The sequence below is a fragment of the Chiroxiphia lanceolata genome, chromosome Z, assembly GCF_009829145.1.
Source record: "Chiroxiphia lanceolata isolate bChiLan1 chromosome Z, bChiLan1.pri, whole genome shotgun sequence".
In the NCBI taxonomy this organism is placed as follows: domain Eukaryota; kingdom Metazoa; phylum Chordata; class Aves; order Passeriformes; family Pipridae; genus Chiroxiphia; species Chiroxiphia lanceolata.
In genome coordinates this window covers 27644862-27664790 of record NC_045671.1, presented here as the reverse complement: position 1 = coordinate 27664790, position 19929 = coordinate 27644862, and the positions used below count along the sequence as shown (strand labels likewise).

General features: G+C 37.1%; 1 protein-coding gene and 1 long non-coding RNA gene across 43 annotated transcripts in view; one reads left to right on the top strand and one right to left on the bottom strand.

The window, feature by feature from the left end:
* Positions 1 to 19929, top strand: part of PTPRD (protein tyrosine phosphatase receptor type D) — a 1166099-nt gene that overhangs the window by 81555 nt on the left and 1064615 nt on the right. The window lies entirely within an intron of this gene.
* On the bottom strand, positions 14587 to 16890 carry LOC116780981. The gene is made up of 2 exons (XR_004354738.1): positions 16787 to 16890; positions 14587 to 14723 (listed from the first exon to the last, which is right to left on the bottom strand). It is a non-coding gene; the product is annotated as an uncharacterized LOC116780981 (long non-coding RNA).

Here is a 19929-nt window from a genome sequence, read left to right as displayed (position 1 = left end):
GAGTACCTCCTACTCCTGTTGTGTCTTCTGCACCTTTTAATTTTGAAATTTTATTTGTACGCAAATAAGACAATATAACAAAATTTGATTAATACAAACAAACAAGACATCCAAGAACAACTGGCCATATTGAATGTGTGCAATCCTTATTGGATTGTATTTATTGTATTTTGTCCCATTTTATAGATAAACACAGAGAAGTCTAAGAAAAAATACAAATGAGAACAAAACAAACAAACAAAAAAACCGCTCATAGAAACAAAGAAATTTCTCTTGAAAGTTAGCTTGTAACACTTTCTACTTTTATAAAGGCTGGCCAGTGGAAGAATAACTTCAATTTGTTAGTCGTTTTTTCAAGGCTGTTACAAACTGCATTGCTCTAAATGCTGTGGTTCCACTTGTCTAACAGAGAACTGTACGAATTGTCACCTGACAGGAGCTTTATCTTGCTGTCAACAGTAATTAAATAGGAGAACATAGAAAGTTTGCATATGCAATAGGTAAAATGTTCAAGCAACATTGACAGAGAAAGTTAATATGCTACCATCAATAATGTGTTAATATTTAATGTGGATAATTGGATGAGATGTGTTTAGATGCAAGTTGTTGCTTTTTCAAGAGAGTAGTGCAGGACTTGCAAGGAAATACATGAAGTATACACTTAGACATATAGAAAACTATAGAGCATAATTGTTTAAAGGAGGAAAATACATTTCCTGTTGTACATATGGAAAGTAAAAGCTATAAATTGATTTTGATGAATTCCATTTCAGTGACAAGTAATGATCTAATATTGATCTAAATTTGGGTTTGACAAGGTTATAAATAATTGAAGTCCACTGATATTTCTAAAATTACTTTTTGAATGTACTTTCTTTAGTAAGTCTGTTGGTTTCTACCACATGAAAAACTAGTGAAAATAAGAAACTTTTTGTTTGGGAATGCAGAATCATTAGACATATTACAACACATTAAATTATTATCTATACAGGCTTGTAGACATAGAAACCACTTTATTTGGTCCTAATTACGTTCAAGAAAAATGCCATCCTAATCAATCTGGGATTTATATGTTCAGATAGCATCTCTTTTTAGCTACATCTTGTGTTAGAGTAAAAATACATTAGGAGAATATTCTAGTTATAAAATGGCTTAAATTAAGTAATCTCCTTTTTAATGACGACATTCAATTACATTAAATAGTTATTTTTGTATGATACATGAGCAAATTCATACCATGTTCAAGCTCTAACACTAATGGGATTTTTTGAGTTATGTAGCATATTCACACATGAATAGTAATCTTGCATAAAATGTTATGATAATGCCCACAGTTTAGCTGTTGCATCTATTTTAGGTATTTTGAAATATCATGAAGCTTTTAAAAATGTTTTACTGCAGCATATAAAAGTCACATAAAGGACAAATAGCGAATCTGTCATCTAGATTTGACCCTGTTTTATTATTAGTTATGGTAATATGTATGTTAAATTACTTGAAATTTTGCTGGATTAGCCTGTTGTGAATGATTTCTGAAAACTGGTGTTTATCACTGCTTGAAATGCACTTTAATAGCTATACAGCACATCTGTTTTTCTTTTGGCACTGTCTCTGCCTCAGATACTTTTTAGTTTGTAAGATTTATTATAATTAAATAAATCCGATGTTGAAAAATTCTGTGATCCATATGATATTGATGCGGAAATAATAAGTGGGATTTTGTGATTTTGATGTCGAATTACTTGATGTGATTTCAAAATCAATTTCATTACGAATTCACTTAATTAATTAGATTGCTAATAGTTAAAGGGCTGAAATATCATAATAAAGCATATGGATTTAGGTTGCCTTCTCCTGAAGGATTTTTCTATTTCAGTTCATTATTTTCTTTAAAAATGCATAAGTCGCTCTCAACAATTATTATGAAGGCAGTTATGTGAATTTATTCTTTTAAAAATAATAATTAAAAAAATCAAAATAAATTGAGAATGACAAATCCACAGATTTGTTAATTTTATAAATTTTGGGTAACAAAATGCATCACAGGTTTGTTTTCCTCTTCCAAAGAAGAACAGAAGTTTCAAAATGTAAAACTCTCAGGACAAGAAAATCACTTTCTGTCTACCCTTAGTCACATTTCTGGCTACATAATCTCACATATAGTCTCATGTACGTTATGGTTTTGTTATAATAAAGAACTAAAATATGGGTGATTGTGCAATTTTGGTTAGTTTTGTCTTCAAAATATAATTAATAAGTTACATATATTGTACAGCCAGTTAAATGCCACCTATACTAATGTTTTCTTGTATCACAATGTCACATGCCTTACTGTACACAGATATGTATTAAATAACATGAACTGAATATAAGAAGAGTAATCTCTCCTTTAAAAATAGAAAACAAAAAAAATGCTCATGAAAAATGTTTATTAAAAAGACATAATTAGAAAATTAAGAGATTGTGGATTCTTCAACTGATTCATTTCAAAAGAATGAAAAAGTAAATGTGAAGGTTAAAAAAAATGGTATATTAATGTAAATGTGGTGGATATAATTGGATTTATACTTATGTATTTCTGGCAGCCTTGGAATACTAAAGTTATAAGAAAACTTCAATTGCCTGAAACTTAGCATTTCAGTGTAAGGCAGAACACTTAAATTTATTTCGGGTGCTTTATAAAACACCTGAGACAACAGTAGAAACAGAAGATGTAGCACACAATTAATTCTCCTCATGAGACACAAAGATCATCCATAGTTTAAATTTTTTTTACACTTAGCAAACACTCAGTTGTATTTGCTCAAGTTGCCTTATTTATGAGGTGTCTGCGATGAATTTTGGGAGGGGGTTTAGGGAATGGAACCTGCTGGTGGTGTATTCATACACATATATTTCTCTATCTTTAGCAGGTAAGACATGAAAACAATATTATTTAGTCTTACTTAAATTTGTTATCTTTAGAAATTCTTCTAGATTTCTACATGTTTGGAAGCTGGAATAATATAGCAATGTCTGTATAGAATAATGCTATCAGTGTTTGAGGCTATCAGTAAAATTTGGCCAAAAGTAATTATTATCTATGAATGAATAAAATACACTGTATCACCACTGTATCAGTTCTTAATGTTAGATCACAGAGCTATCTCTTCCATTAGATCCAAAAGTGGATGAAATTATATATTCATTGGTATCTTTATACAACTACTGTAATACATAAGCCAAACAACAGTGGTTAGTTCTTGCCAGGGTTGGAGTTCCAAAGTGAGGCATATGGACTTCATTGGAGGTGAAAATCAAAGCAATGCACTTGCTTCTCTTTTTTATCCTTTTTTTTTCTCATATTGTCACTGGCACTGATAGAGGTGACTAATAAGCAATAAAACAACAATAAGAATTTTTCTACAAGCAGAAAACAGCTAAAGTGCAAACACTGTGTATACATCTGGAGGTAGAATTAAGAATAGCTTAATAACTGTAGCTTCAGTTTTGGAGTCAGCCTTCAGAAACTAGGAGAATGAAAAAGCTAATTAATTTGATTTCAGTACTGATATTCAGGCTTCTTCAGTGACATTTTTTGGTCTAACTCAGTGAAGAGAGAGTCTAAAATGAACAGCAAAAAGTCATAAGTTTTACTCATTGGAGAAAGAAATCTGAGTTCAGGAGTTCAATGTTCAATACCTTTTCCTCTCTTTATAAGCTTTGTAACATCTCCCAAATACCTATGTACCTAAGCGGCATTTAAGTTAGATACCTCATTTCCCCCCCTAATTTTATCTAGGAATCTGATTATTTTCTTCATTTCAGTCAATGCCACTTAAAAATGTCAAATGATATATGATTTTTGTTTCATTTTTATCCTCTCAGGAGTGCCTAAAGATTAGTTGTGACAACAGTGAATGTTTCTGTGCTTAACTTCCTTTCTTAGATGTGTGTCTTGGGGCAGCTCTACAGTGTTAATAGAGCACAAATAAAGGAGTTCTGTCAAGGTCTGCTAGGGTTTTAATGTCTATGTGACTCAGTGCAAAACCATATAGCAATACATGCCTGGGTCCCAAATGCAATACAGCTGCATTTGAGACGTAATAGCCAGAACTAATTCAATCAAGCTTAGAGCAGCACTGAGGCAGCTCACATTGTCTACTTCAAAAGCTGACTTGAACACAGTTTGAGTACAGCTACATCACAGTACATAGCTATGGACATATCACATAGCATTGTTTTATCTCATAGGAGTATTAAAATGAATTTATTCAAGTTTGGGAATCAGTCTGAAACTATCCATAATAAAATAATATAGATAAGCGGGACTGAGTACTCTGGTGAGTAAAGAGTTCTGTACCTGAAAAATGTAGAGATTTCATGGATGCAAAAGTTGACTATTTTAACATTGTAAAAGTTCTTCACCCAAAGGGTGGCTGGGCACTGGAACAGGCTCCACAGGGAAGTGCTCACAGTACCGAGCCTGACAGAGCTCAAGAAGCGCTTGGACAATGTTTGCTCTCAGGCACATTGTGTGATTCTTGGGGCTGTCCTGTGCTGGGGCAGGAGTTAGATCAGTGATTCTTGTGGATTCCTTCCAACTCAGGATATTATATGATTTCTCTTGATTTTGCAATAAGTGGCAAAATTCTGATCAAGATATTGTACCACTCTTGAAATGACAGACTCTTGTAGCCAAAGCTTCTGATACAACCAATTTGGCTAGCTTTTGTAATTCTGTTTTTAAAATCTATTATATTTTTGGAACAAAAAATTAATCCTTTATCATTCATCACTGCTGTATATTGGAATCACAAAACAGATAAAAATCAGAAGTAAATGAAAATAAAATACTAGACTTAAATAGTCACTACATGTTATTAATTGGGCAGTGCATTTTAAATACCTTTAAAATCTAAAACATTATAATTAATTTGTGGTTTATTTTTATTCTTGTCATCTTAAGTGAATGAATATAAACAACATTCGTAGTCTGTAATACATACTAAACATAAATCTTTTATTTGAAAACAAAACAACGCAAAACCAATAACCAATTTCATTGTCTTAGTATAATTTTTCTGGAATTTCTGTGAAAATAACCTGAGAAAAGTATCTCCAATGTTGGTTTTATAAACCCTACTTATTCTAAAAGCAATAAACAAAATATTTCAGTTTTTGACAAACATTTTCTAGTTTTGAATACATGTTTACTTCAAATTGTAGAAAGTAAAAAGTGTTAAAAGTGGCTCTAAATTACAAATAATAGGTTTATCAAGTGGCATTTATCCTCACTGGCATGTGAATAAAACAAGTAAAATTCCAGCAGCATCAGTTAGTAAAAGGAATTCTCTCCTTCATTTGCTTCCTTTTAGGCACATGAAAGAAATGCTGAAACAAAGAAATCAGTTTTTCAATTTCTTGAAAACATATTCCATTACATCTATGAAATGCATCAGGTCAGAATATGCCCCAAATGCGTGAGTTATGTATAAGATGTATGGGCTGATTTGTTGGTACAAATGTTATAAAAATAATATAACTGTTAGTATTTCACACTGAGCTGTAAACTTGATGAAGCTGAAATGTGTCCTAAATTCAGGTAGCACTTGGTTAGAAAGGGTGTCTATAAATGTTTTCCCTCAGTTTCTCTCTTCTCTGATGTTGGTGATCTAGTGCAATCTACTTTAAGCTCTCTGTAACTAACCTAGTTTTTTGCATGCTCTTTTTTCTGTTTAGTTTTGGGGTTTTTGGTGTGATTTTTTTGTTTTGTTTGGTTCGTTGGTTAGTTGGTTGGTTGTTTTTTTTTAACATAAAATTAAAACAGGATTGTCTGCTCCCCAACCTGACCCTGCAATGTATGACCTATACAAAAATTGCAGCTTTTTTTTTGCCACTGTTTTTCTGGTGTCCTACCCAGGGATGAGTGATTTTTAAGGGGAAGAACAAGATACCTAGCAACAGAAAGTGTAAAGAATTGTCCTTTACCTCCTTCTTAAGGAGCACAGTGAAACAAGATGCTGAAGCAAAGGGCAGTAAAAATTGGTCAGTGTTTTTATTGCAGAAGATACATGACTTCTCAGAGGCTACACTAGTTAATATAAATTAGAGCATCTATCATGCTGCTGTAATGTGGCTGTCTCAGCCACATCATAACTGTTCAGCCCTTTAAACAGAATGTGGATGTTGCAAGTAGTCATTTTGTAAGAGTGCATCTTTGTGACCTTATGTAGTGTTTTGGACTTTGTTTTCCCCCAGAGGATAAGAAAAGTGGTAGCCCCCAAGGGGTGGAAACCCCTGGAAGTTTTGAAATTCTGTCCAATGAGTGCTCCTGCAAAAATGTAAACATATCACAACCAGACCGGAAGAGAACAGTTGTAGTTTTGGGTTAGAAGAAGTAGCCATGTTGTGAGCCACGAGAGGAAGGGGCTCTGAGCCCCTCGGGGCCTCTGGGGCCCCCCCCAGCCCCAGTTGGGGGCTACAGAGACTTGGAACAGTGTTGAGCTGGACTATGTATCTGTAGCTATGAACTGGGGAATGGTTCTTCAATGTGAGCAGAGACAGCAGCAGCAGACCAGCACTGACCGGAGGAAAAGCGGCAGCACAGAGCCAAAAGATAAGAGAGCAGCAAAACAACCATGCAGCAAAGCAGGCAGAACTTCTGCAAACCTGAGAGAGAAAGAACGGCAGCAGAGAACAGAACTAAGTTCTACAGAGAGAAAGCTTGGGGGTAAGAACTGTAAAACTCCCCTAAACTTCCTTGGAGATCCCTCCAAAAATGGAGGGAGGTGGACTCTTACTGATTAGAAGTCCTAGATGGAGTAAAGGAGCTAAGAAGCTCAGTCATCCTGAGAGCTGAGCCAGGACGGTGTGTGGAGGTTGACCTTGAGGCCCTCCCTTGCTGCAAGCTACAAAGAAGCTCGCAGCCATCTTTGAGGCAGGGCACAGGAGCTCTGCAAGGGGCTGAGTCCCCCGAAGATAAGGACTGTCGCGAAGACCCCCTGTGCTTCGTGATATGACGTGGTGATAGCGCCCTTGTCCTGGGAAACGCAGCCCACGGAAGACCCCTCGTTGGAGAGACGAGTGGCTGAGGGGGATACCCCCTCGTGTGTGCTGGCAGAGATCCAGCTATCAGCTGCTGCAAGAAACAGAAGAGAGAGAGAGCCTGCTGCCTTAGAAGATGCTGCTGCTTAGTGACTGCTACTCTGAAGAAGCTGCTGCCCTGGAGAGAGACTGGAAGGGTTCTGTCTTTCTTCCCTCCTGGACTTTTATTTGGAGGGGAGAAGAGATCTGATCCATTGTAAATACTTATGTCATAGTAGAGATAGCTAAGGTTGTGTATAATGTATTGTAGTATTTATTTGTACAGTCATTGTAATATATTCCCTTTTCCCCCATTCTGAGTCTGGTTGTGTTTTGTCTGGAAAAACCCATCTCACATTGGGTTGAGATGTGGGAGGGGGATGGAGCTAGGGAATTGGATTTTTGGGCTATCTCAAACCATGACACCTTATATAGATTAGAAGAAACTATACACTTTCTGTATTACTTGAAAACATGATAAATGGATATTAAATATATCAGAAAGCAAATATAAGAATGACATTTTTTATTAAAAAGAATGAAAACTTCTCCAGAGGCAATTGTAATGTTATGAAAAATTTTAGACCATTTTCAGGGAGATTAGTCAAAATAGCTGTTAGCTGGATCCTATTCATAAGTATTTCAAAGAAGATAATAATGAGGACAGGAAATTAATTTTTAGATGGAACAATTAAAGATCAATTGTAACAATCACAAAAAAGCCTCTGAGGCTCCAGAGATATAATTCATTCCTAATTATTAATTAGAGATAATAAACTACTACGATATTTAATTTGTTGTAAGCTACTTTGTATTTTCTATCCATTAAAAAAAAATATAAATGTGAGAGTATGAAATATTGTTATATGCTATGTGAAATATAGCTTGACTCTGCACTGATGTGGCCTCAGAACTTGGGTACTATGTGCAGTTTTGGACATCTCACTATAAAAAAGACATTAAGCTGTTAGAGAGCATCCAAAAGAGGGCAATGAAGATGGTGAAGGACCTTGAGGGGAAGTCATATGAGGAGCTGCTGAGATCACTTGGTGTGTTCAGCCTAGAGAAGAGGAGACTGAGGGGAGACCTCATTGCAGTCTACAGCTTCCTTGTGAGGAGAAAAGGAGGGGCAGACACTGATCTCCTCTCTCTGGTGACCACTGACAAGACCTGAAGTTGTGTCAGGAGGGGTTTAGGTTGGATATCAGGAAAAGGGTCTTCACCCAGAGGAAGAGGGTGGTTGGGCACTGAAACAGGCTCCCCAGGGAAGTGGGCACAGGACCAATCCCGACAGAGTTCAAGAAGTGTTTGGACAATGCTCTCAGGCACATGGTGTAACTCTCGGGGCTGTCCTGTGCAGGGCTAAGAGTTGGTCTTGATAAATCCTTGTGAGTCCCTTCCAACTTAAGGTATTCAACGATCCTATGATTCTATGAAATACTGTATTTGAAATCTAACTCTTCAGCAGTGAACATGCTGCTATTAAGTTGGTTTTTAGTCTGTGATATGGATATCCTTTGGCCAGAAATAACAGTCTATATAAATAAATATGAAAATGAATAACAGTATTTCAGGAAAAAAACGCACAGCAAAACTTCTTAAATGTTATATAATCACTAAGACTTTAAGTGGACAAAACATAATGGTTTTGGGAAGGCAAAATTCAGATCTATGGCAAGTACAACCCTTTTGCAGAAATGACCCACATACTGGTAGGTAGGTGGAGGTGTTAAAATCATAATTAGGGCTCCTGGACCCTCTTCTTCAATGAGTTGCTGCATTCTCAAACATATTCCAGATGAAAATTAGGTAATTGAAGGGCTTTGTAATGAATTCCTATATTTGAGTGAATCCCAGCTACAAGGAGTTTTAATTCTCAAATATATAGTCTTTTTCTTGAATACTTCAAAATTATAGCACCAGTAAATCATTATTGCCTTGCTAAGCATCAGCTCTGCAAGGTGCTGAGCAAAGTGTCACTTAGGCAGCAAAACTTTAAAGCATGTGCTTAGCGACATAACACCTTACAGAATAAAGCCTTACGTGACCTTTTCCCTTTCTGCTTTAAAAGATCACCACCCACTGTGGCTAGTTTCTATTTTGGCAAATAGATGTAGCACGCAAAATGTACTTACTAAGAAACTTTCTTACAACATTCAACATTTTGATTTCCAGTGTAAGCAAACTAAAAGGACAATAGTGAACAGAATAAGGAAAACACTTAGAAGACAGTATCTGTTTTCATTTCAGGCTGTGAATCTGGTTAAGTCTGCTAAAAAGATTTAAAGAAAGGGCAAAAAATCTTTTTTTGAGTTGCAGAAAAGAGTGCATTCAGATTGGCTTTGTTTGCTTTGATGACTGATGTTTCATTTGTACAGGCTCTGCTGTTATTAAGGACTTAAAAACCACTTCTTTGGTTTTGGCCTTTTTTTTTTTTTCATTCATTATGCACATTAAATTAAGATTTTGTTCGGAGAAACAGCAGTGTTGACTATGAGCCCCAAGAACAGTTCTAATTTTCTCTGTGACCTTGATTACATCTCTGAGTAGGTCTCCATTTTCCAGTTGATAAAATAAGAAAATGTAGTTACACCTACAAGTTCAACAGCAGCAAAAGGAAGAATAGGAGCAGGACCTGGTGATAAAGGTCTTAGAAAAGGCTGAAGTAGTGAGTGTCTTCTTCATCTCTATCTTCATTGGTAAGACTTGTTTTCAATAATCCCAGGTGCCTAAGACCCATGGAAAAGTCTGAATTAAGGAAGACTTGGTGGAAGAGGACCAGGTTAGGGATGGTTTATATAAACTGGCTAAGCCAAAGTCACTGAGACATGATGAGATGCACCATGAATGCTGAGGGCACAGGAATTTCCTGAATCACAGGAAATTCTGTTTAAATATGAGAAGTAACAATGGGGTGGTTTTTTGTTTGGTTGGTTGGTTCTGGGTTTGGGTTTTGTTGTTGTTGTTTTGTTTTTTTTTTTACAGTAGTGGTGGTCAAAGGCTCTAATAACTTACCTAGAAAGGCTGATAATTATCTGTCACTGAAGTTATCTAAACTCATCTGGGCAATCTTCTGTATCTGAACCTCCTCTTCTCTTGGTGGTCTCTAGAGGTGTGGGATAGCCATAGGCTTGCTTTGATTCAGTGTTTATCTTTATTGAAAGGCAAAATGCATGTTGGTATGGGAGACTGATATTTTAAATTCCTAAACCTGGGATTTTTTTTTTTTTTTATTCCAGGAACACATTTGACCTACAATAGGGCAGAGTTTTGCTGACATACACTGTAGGTATTAATTATTCAGTGATTAAACAGGGTTCTGAAGATATAACTACTATAACTATTAATTATATACTATCTATTTCTGAATGTGAGTTTGTATTACTAGTAATAATGTATGGCAAAAGACTTGAAAGCTTTCAAGCATACTGTTATTATGCACTTCTCACATATTGTATCATGGAAGCTTTATAAAATAGATAGTGCACCATATTCTACTTTGTTTCATAATCTGAATGAAAAAACAACTCTATTACTTAATCATCTCTCCTTTTCTCCTTTAGAAGATGTCATTAACAAATGTCTTCAACTCCATGAATAAGTAAAATTATATATTCAGAGTGTAAATGTTTTAAAACTCTAAAAATGTATCTAGAATAATTTGGGTCCTCAAGATATGTGGAAAATGAAAACCGCTCCTGGCAAATTAATAATAGCTCTGAATATTCAAATAACAGAGTGAAAAGTGCTGTTATAATTAGGATTCAATTAACGTAAGCTGCATTTATAGCTGTTATTCCTAGTTTTTTGTGTTGCTTCCTTTAGGAACATGATTCTGCGTTCTTATTGTATTTTTCTAATGAATGAGTGTTGCTCTGCCTTTTAATTTAAAGGATACATTCTTTTAACATTAAGATTGACAGCAACTATGCAAAAATTATATTTTTAAAATCTACTTTATAGAACACTTGCTTTATTCTATCAGCCACTGTTCTTTTTCTTTTCTCTTACAAGGTTTTTCTTATGTTTTGACAGTAAGCATAAATGTAGTTGCAGCCCTATGAACTGATATAGGTATTTTAATTTTTTCTTCTGAGAAATATTAACAGTGAAAGTGCTGCACAAAAGGAATAACTAACAAATTATACTTCATCAACAATATAAGTTATTAAAATAATATAAATTATATTAATCCATGAAAATATAGCGTTTGCAAGAATTTTAAAAATAAAAACTCAGCAATGCTAAATACAGAATGGGGTAAATTCCTGTTTAGAATTATGAAAAAAGTAACAGTCATTACTAGCATTCAAAAAGAAAATGCTAATAGAATTTTCTTTTTACTGCTTCCAGTGATATTAATACTTTAGTAGTGGATTTGGGTGCATTTGTTAGTATATTTGTATAGATAAGTCTGTTAGTTCTAAAAATACTATTACACAGTAATGATGCATCTATTGAATATCCTGAAAGACTTAATCACGGTTTTCACATCAAGTTGCTGTGCCAAAACTATAATTTTCACATTGCAGAAAAGGCCAAGTTGAAATGTCTTTGTCTTTCTGTAACACTGATTGGCATTGTGCACACTTGAGATGTTCAGTGTTCAATTCATACTTTGTTTCTGAATGGGGTTAATAATTTGAGGCAGCTGATGGTATAGCACACTGTCAACAACATACACAAAAGGAGATCTACACTTCAAGCAGTACCAGATCCTTTTTTCTTGGGACTTTTTTTGTTTGTTTATTTTTTAAAGAAAAAACCAAAATCACTATTGAGGGGTGTATTTTAGTTTATTTATGGGTGTTGAATGAATTTACATGTAAAAATAATTGTCATGGGTTAAGATTGGCCCCCTCTGAGAGTCGGGGGCTCAGAGGTGATTGGGTGCCAGGGCAGTGTTCCCTGGAAAGCCAGTCACCACTCATCCTGTTCGCTTCTGCTGAAAATCATATATACACAGCACCGGAAGCTGTTGGCAGTATCTCTCTGTTGGTGTCTGCTGCGTGTGGGTGTTGAAGGCCAGGGGGTGGCTGGGCTCCTTCTTCCCCCCCTCCAGGGGGGAGAGGGGAGCCCTGCGGCCCCCCAACTCTGCCTAGGCCAGAGTTAGAGACAGCACTGGAGTGAGTGAGTGTTTGTGAGGGACGTGACTCGCAAACAACTGGTAAGCGAGAGAGAGAGAGAGGCAGGCCTTGCGGCCAGGCCCTCTTCTTCTTTTCCCCCCTTTGCAGCCAGGCTGCAGAAGGGGGCTGTTTTTCCCCTCTCGCTGTTTAGTGGCAGTGGATACAAGGCTCAGCACTGGAGCAGAGCAAAAGTGGACGGGCTGATAACGAAACAGTTTGGTGCTTGGGAGAAGAATCCCAGGCGAAATTGGAGACTGGCCAAAGGGCTCGGGAGTTGCCCTGCCGAGGTTTGACCGGGGGCAGCCGAAAACTGACTCGGAGGATGTTGATAAACTGACTAAACTACAGCAGCCTACGAACCGAGGTACGAGACTGAGAGAGACCACACAACAGAGATGACACAGAATCAAGGAGAACGGACTCAAAGCTATCTTCGTGGACTTCATGAAGAAGGAAAAACTGCAGCAAACAGCTGAAGGTTGGTAGGGAGGTGTTCAGGGGCCCCGAACACTCCCACAAGAGAGACTGGTTACTTATCAGCCTGAAAAGGCTTTTCCTGGACTAAAGTTAAAAGGAGTAGCTTCGAAGGGACTGAGAGAAGTGTAATAATATATATATATATAGTTGGTTTTAGTTTGTACAGTATATTTATTTGTGTAAATAAATGTAAAGACTTCCCCCTTCCCCTATAGAAGCCTCTGGCCTGAAAGTTTTCTCTTCGGTGTTGGGATAAATTGTGGGAAGGGGTGGGGAAGCCTGGAAAATTGGATTTTGGATTTCTAATGTGGCTCAAACTGCCACAGTAATTTATTCACTTTTAATAGAAAATTATTTTATGCTCAAAGGAAAAATATTGAAAATAATAATGAGTGTTAAATAAAAAGTTTATTTATTGAAGTAGAGGAGCTAAACACATTAAAAAAATATTCCTAGCAAATTCATTATCTTTTGAGTAACCTTGAACATAACTCATAACACCCCAGCCCTATTCAAGAAGTAGCCCAAAGGTCATTCTTTATAGTCTAATGCACTCTGTTCACAGTTATATGTTAATAATATCTAATCCTTTTCTCTCTGTCTCTGTCTCTCTCCATGTCCTCCTTCTTGTCTTTCTCTGTGTTTCTCTCTGTCTGTGCCTCCCCCTGCCCCCTCTATCACATACAATCATCTGTGGATTTGAGAATTTCAACTGGCAAGAAGCCTTAATGTGATTCAGAAACTGAGGGTTTGTCCATGTTGAACTGTTTAGCACAGGGCTCCAGGAGCCTTTGCATTGCTGGGGAAGTACATTTGCTTTCACCCTTAGCAACACTGCAGGAATTGAAAGCCAGTTTCACTTATGACTTTCAGATTATTTAAATTAAAATTCACTGTAAAAGAGGGAAAGAATTTCCAAATATGCATTGCAATCTTCACTGAGGTCATCTTAAAACTTCTGTCCAGAGAATATGAAAATCCATATGACAACAGTTCAAATCAGGGAAAGCAGAAGAGACTTTTGTCTCTTTAATAGAATTACATAATCCCAGAACAGCTGAGGTTGGAAGGAACCTCTGAGATCCCCCTACTCAAGTAGAGTCACCTAGAGCCTTTTACCCAGGATCATGTCCAGGTGGATTTTGAGTACCTTCAAGGATGGAGACTACACAAGATCTCTGAGCAACCTGTGCTGATGCTCAGTCTCCCTCACTGTGACAAAGAGTTTTCCAGTGTTCAGATGGACCCTCCTGTGTTTCAGATTCATTACCTCTTGTCACTGAGCACCGCTGAAAACAGCCTGGCTTTTGTTTTCTTTACACCTTCCCTGGAGGTATTTGTATACATTTGCTAGGGTTGTTCCTACTCAGGGGAAAGCCTTTGTGTGTCTCTTCGTTGTACTCCATGATGTCTGTTTATTTTTTATTTATGGAAAACACCAGTATTATTGAACCAACAGTTATATCTATATGTGGATCATTTTGATGAGACTTAGTTTATGTTAAGATATTGACTCTTCTCTGAATAAGAGTCTGAAATACCTTGAGTCTTTTCTACCTTAAGTTTACACATGTTCATCATCCCCAAAATACTTTTTGGTTTTTCATTGCAAGTTTTCTAATGACTTGAAGAGCCATTGTGTTTGTTGAACATATGTTAAGGTTATAAACAAATGTGATAGTTATATTGTTACTGTTTTTGAGCATTTCTTTGCATATGTTTAAACATCTGTTTAAATAAGAAAAAATAGCCTATTAAAAACCAACAAAAAGAATAACTTAAACTACTGTAAGAAAAGTGCCATAGTATCAATAAGAAAAATCACACTTCACACCACCCTTTAGGCAGTTTGTTTTTTCTTGGCATCCTTTCTAAACTGCAAACTTTACATCATGTCCAGAAAGTCAACAAATCTTAATTATTGCAAAATAAGGATGACAAAAAAGTATTTAATGAAAAAATGCATCCAGTTGTAGGATATAACTGTCAATTCTAATTGGGAAAGTCCATTCCAGATCATGCCATTGTGGGAGTCAGGAAGGTGGAAGCATTCATCTATTTAAAGAAAGGAAGCAGATGTTAAACTTTAGTTTATGATTTTCTAGTATATTTGCTCTAAACTGTATCAATTAGGCACAACTTAGAAACTTCATTTGTCAGAAAAGATAGAAAAAAAGACAACCTTCTGTTTAATTTTTTATCTTGTTATAGCTATTTTATACTTCTTTTGCAGACTATTTTTAATTAAACTTGTGTTCTTTAGTTATTAGTAATTTTTAGCAGAATTACAGGAAGTTACTCCCCCGATTTAGTAATTTAATCTCTATCCTCCATTTTACACGAGGCAAACTGCAGTTGGAATGAAACCTCGTGGATGAGATGGGAAATGAAGTTCATCTTAATGTGATATGTTAGATAAACACAACATATTAGCTGTTGTGAAATCTTTTTTCCTAAGTTTGTATCGTTGTTCAATTCACTGTTCTAGAAGTTTAATTTCAGCAATATCTATTCCTCATTAAACAAGTAACTTGTTCAGAGAAATATTTTCTATTCCATGGGTCTTAAAGTTTTCTTGTATATTTGAAACTATGGTTGTTACATTGTAGTGTGATAATATTCTAATGTGGTAGTGAAGCCCCTTAGGAAAGTCTGGGTGGTACTTCTGAGAAATCTGGCATCTGCTGAACAATTTCAACAAGGGAAAAAGAAGGAAGAAAATGACCTATTAATAGAAGAGTTAAACTAAACAGAAAATAGACCACAAAGGGAGATAAAACAATCACTCATCTGGTCTAAACATCAAAAAAAATTATATGGAAAATTCCATTAGGGATAGCAAACTACCTTCACTCAATAAAGATCCTCACAGACATGGAGAGCTGCTGAAAACAAGAGCTGAAGATAAACTGAAGGATCTTTTTGGTTACCGAGTTACAGATCTCAGATCCAACAACAAAAACCTTTAAGTTCAGGTGGGAAAGAAACTAATTGCAAGAAGGTGTAGTTTTTGAGAAGCAAAATTTCAGTTTGTTGCTTCCTTTTTGCTGGAATTAGTTTTCTGTCTATTTTCTCAGTAAAGGACCCAAAGCAACTATAGTTTGTTTTTCCTTCAGGTTGTTTTTATCTTGGAAATATAAAGTAAACAGTTGAGAAGAGCAAGTTTCTGAACTGTTTAATTGACATGGAAGTAAAACAATGCATAGATGTCTATTTGGAAGCATTTTGATTATAAACATTTAATTGTTTTAATAAAAAGATTTTTTTTCCTCAAGAATCTGGTTTTGTGTTGCCCCATGCTATTGCCATTTTTAAAGCTGATAAGTATAACGTGCAAAGTCCAAGAATTCATCCAATGAGATCATATTAATCATTAAACCAGTATGTAACAGTGTTGTTTGACTGAAGTTATTTGTCCCTTCAAATTGCTGTAGAGTGAAAAAAGTGCTATCTGAAGCAGTGGAAAAGTTGAATACGTTTCAGATGGGGTTTCCTGGAGAGAATAAGCAGTCAAAACTTATTCTGAGTACAGTTATGACCAAATATTTGTCTGAATCAGAATATCAGGAACACAGATTTTCTAATGACACTTAAGTTTTTAATACTTAGATATTTTGGTGTATAAGCTGATTGGTAGGTAATTCTTGATAATAGGAAGAATGCTAATGTCATAGCCATCTTCAGAAATAAGAAGGAAGATCCATAGACCTACAGGTTATTCAGCCTCACACCAGGCTGTAAAGCCCCAGTCTTGAAGCCTCAAACTTTACCGGGAGTTTTACTTTTATTTGACTCTAAGAGTTATGGCTAACACAAAAACTCTTGCAAAGCCTTTGGCTCTTTGATACCTTGAATAGCAAAAAGAGAACATGCTACAAGCATTTCCCAAGAGATTTAATTTAGTGAGAAAATAAGTGTTTTGGCAAAAGGGTTTACAGGAATAACATATAACCAAGGAAAAACATTACACTAGAACACCAGCAAACACCACCCCCATACAACTTAGTGAAATATCACTCATTGGTGTTAAGTTACCCACAAGAGGAAGAAAAGAGTAAAAGAAGAAAAGAGATAAGAAGAAAGGAGTGAAGAAAGAGAGAAGAGAGACAAATAGTTACCACTAAGAGGTCACATGTTGGCAACTTCCAGGAGAGAGGGCTAAACAAGATGGAGGCCCTTTGTGTCTGTTTATATGGTTTGGCTCTCTGGCCACTCCCCCCAGGCAGGACATCCGATTCACTGACCACTCAGTGCCCTCCTAGCTGGAGTGAGGGCTGCTGGAGCCAATCAGAGGCTCCAGGAGACATAGTGTGGGCAGGCTACCAGGCAGGCCTTATTGATTGACGGGTGTGGTTCCAGTGCCATGTGCCTTCCAGTCCTGGAGGCCTGGTTGGCTTGGGCCTTACCATGTGGACACCGATGCTTGAGGCCTGGACCTCCTCCCTCCACACAGGCACATAAACAAGATGATTGATTTGACCTGACAGTCAAATAGTCCAGTGAGATACAAATCTGGTATCTCACACAGGCCTCAAGAAAATTGTGGAGCAAATCCTCCTGAAAAACATTTTGAAGACATCAAAAACAAGGGGAAGAAGCTAGTAGGGATTTACCAAGTCAAATTATACTTATCTGAACCCATTGCCTTCTGGGATGGGATCAGTAGTTCGAGTGTTAAAAGGGAGAGAACTGGATCTCATTTACATGTAAGACCTTTGTCATAGTCTCTTAAAATCAAATTGTTGAAATCTAGAGTGGATAGAGGACTAACTGTTGTTCAATGTTTTGTGTAACGTCTGTGACAACAAATAGTGCACTCCAAGCAAGTTTGTGGTCAACATCAAATATGATGTCAACACCAGTTTGGAGGATGGTTAATATGCTGTAAGGCAGGGTTGAATAACTATAGGAGTGTGGAAAAGCTCAAGAAACTGGCAAGCAGGTTCCTTGTGAAATTCTACAAAGGGAAATGCCAAGCCGTGCATCTGTAGATTAATAAATGCTCTCCAGTACAGACTTGGAGTTCATGAACTGGAATGCAGCTTGACAGAGAAAATTCTGGGTGTCCTGGTTAACAAGAACTAAACACGAACCAGCACTGCACCTTTGTGACAAATTAACCCTCCATCTCCTGGGCTACTTTAGCAAGGGTGCTAGCCAGGATTCCTAGGGAAGTGATATCCTTTATTCAGAAAGGGTGAGGGTCTACCTGTATTCAGTTCTGGGCTCCCCAGTGCAGATAATATGTAGACATACATGTGTAAGTCCAGTCAAGTGTTACAAAGCTGGTGTGGGGATGAAGCACACGGTGAACTAACAAAAGCTGAAGGAACTTAGTTCCTAGGTAAGAGAAGGTTTTGGAAAGATATTATTTTGATCTTCATAACTCAAAAGTGTAAAGAAGACACAGCCAGTCTCTTACACGTATACAGCAAAAGGCCAATGGAAAGGGTCACAACATGCAAGAAGAAAGTTCTGACTAGGTATAGGGAAAAAACTTGCTACTGTCCTGGTTCTGGCCAGGACAGACGTTATTTCTTGCAGGAGCTGTGGTGGAACAAAGCCTGGATCTATATGGGCATGGCTAGGAGGCTATTCTATACCACCTCACACCATTGCTGGGGCAGGGGTAAGGGACTCTCTGGCTTCCAAGAAGAAGGGTCTCTGTCTTTGGGTCTGTGGTGAGCATTTTTGCGTGTGAATCACTCTTTTGTATAATTTTGGTATTAATATTTTTGCTGTTAATGTTGGTTTTCTTGTCTCATTGATGTTTCCAGTAAATTGTTCTTATTTCAACCTGTGATCTTCACCTCTTGTGCCTCCAATTCTCAACTTCATCCTGCTGTGGTGGGAAGGGGGAGAGGAAAGGGGAGTGAAAGAGTGGCAGCGTTGTTTGGGAGAGTCTCAGCGGGTGCACTGAATTGGGGAGTACCATTCCTAAACCACAAGAGCTATATAGTGGAGAAACATAGGGATAGTACTTAGGGAGATAGTGGAATCTGCATGTAAAGCAGCAGTCCCAAAGCCATGCATTTGGCTGAGTGGTTTACTTATATTTAGACTCCCAACAATTTGCCCACGCAAAAATTTTGCAGACTCTTAGTTCTTTGGTACCTTGAATAGCATAAAGAGAACATGCTACAAGCACTTACCAAGATAGCTTCTTTTAATTTAGTGAAAAAATAGGTGTTTTGGTAAAACGTTTTACAGGAGAGCAAGCAAATGAGAAGCATTACACAAAGGTACCCAGCAATCATCAACCATTGGCTTAGTGAAATACAGCCGATCAGTTTTAAGTTACCCACAAGAGAAAGAAAAGAGTAGAGGAAGAAAAGAGAGAAGAAAGAGAGAGAAAAATAATTACCACCAAGAGGTCACAAGGTGGCAGATCCCGGGAGAGAAGGCAGGACAAGATGGAACGCTGTGCCCCTATTTTTATATGGTTTCTATCATGGCCACCCTGCTGAGGTGGGATATCTGATCCCCTGACCACTCCCTGTCCCCCTAGCCGAAGTGAGGAGTACTGTAGGGACTCTGGGGGCATGGTGTGGGGGCTTACCAGAGGGACCCTCCTCAATTGACAGCCCAGCCAAATGGTTCCTGATACTGCCATGTGCACTCTGGGCCACCAGGTTGGCTGCAGACCATGTATCTTCTGACACTGCTGTGAGGCTGCAGACCCGGCTGTGGTCCCTCCACTGACTCACAGACAGACAAGATAGTAGATCTGACACAATAATTAATCAATCTAGTGATATACCAGTCCAGTCTCTCACACTGCATCATTGGTGGAGATGTAAGAATATCTACTCACTATTTGAGAGAGCCTGAGCCACCTGGTCTGGTTTACCCTGCTGCAGGAAAGGAATCAGACTAGATGACCACCAGAGGTCTCTTCTATCCTGAGCTATTCCATCATTCTATCAATTTAACATTTAAAGACTAAAGGAAACAGTTGTGTGTCACTGTCCAGGATTATTTCCTAATACAGATCTGTAAGTTTTAGAAAGCTACTGTTTGCCTCAAGCTGCAGGTTAAAAATGAGATTTTGACTATGCCAGCAGTCTCACAGAATGTCTGCTACTGTCTCTGCTATACATTTTTTTATTTTGTCTGATTTTGAATCCACCGTAACTGTGTTAACTAAAATGTTTGTCAAGCAAATTAAAAAAGAGCCAGTCAGACCACTGATTTTCAAGAAGAAAAGTTAGCTTCCTATCTTAGTCACATATCTTGTAATTAAATTATTTAAAGAGAGTTG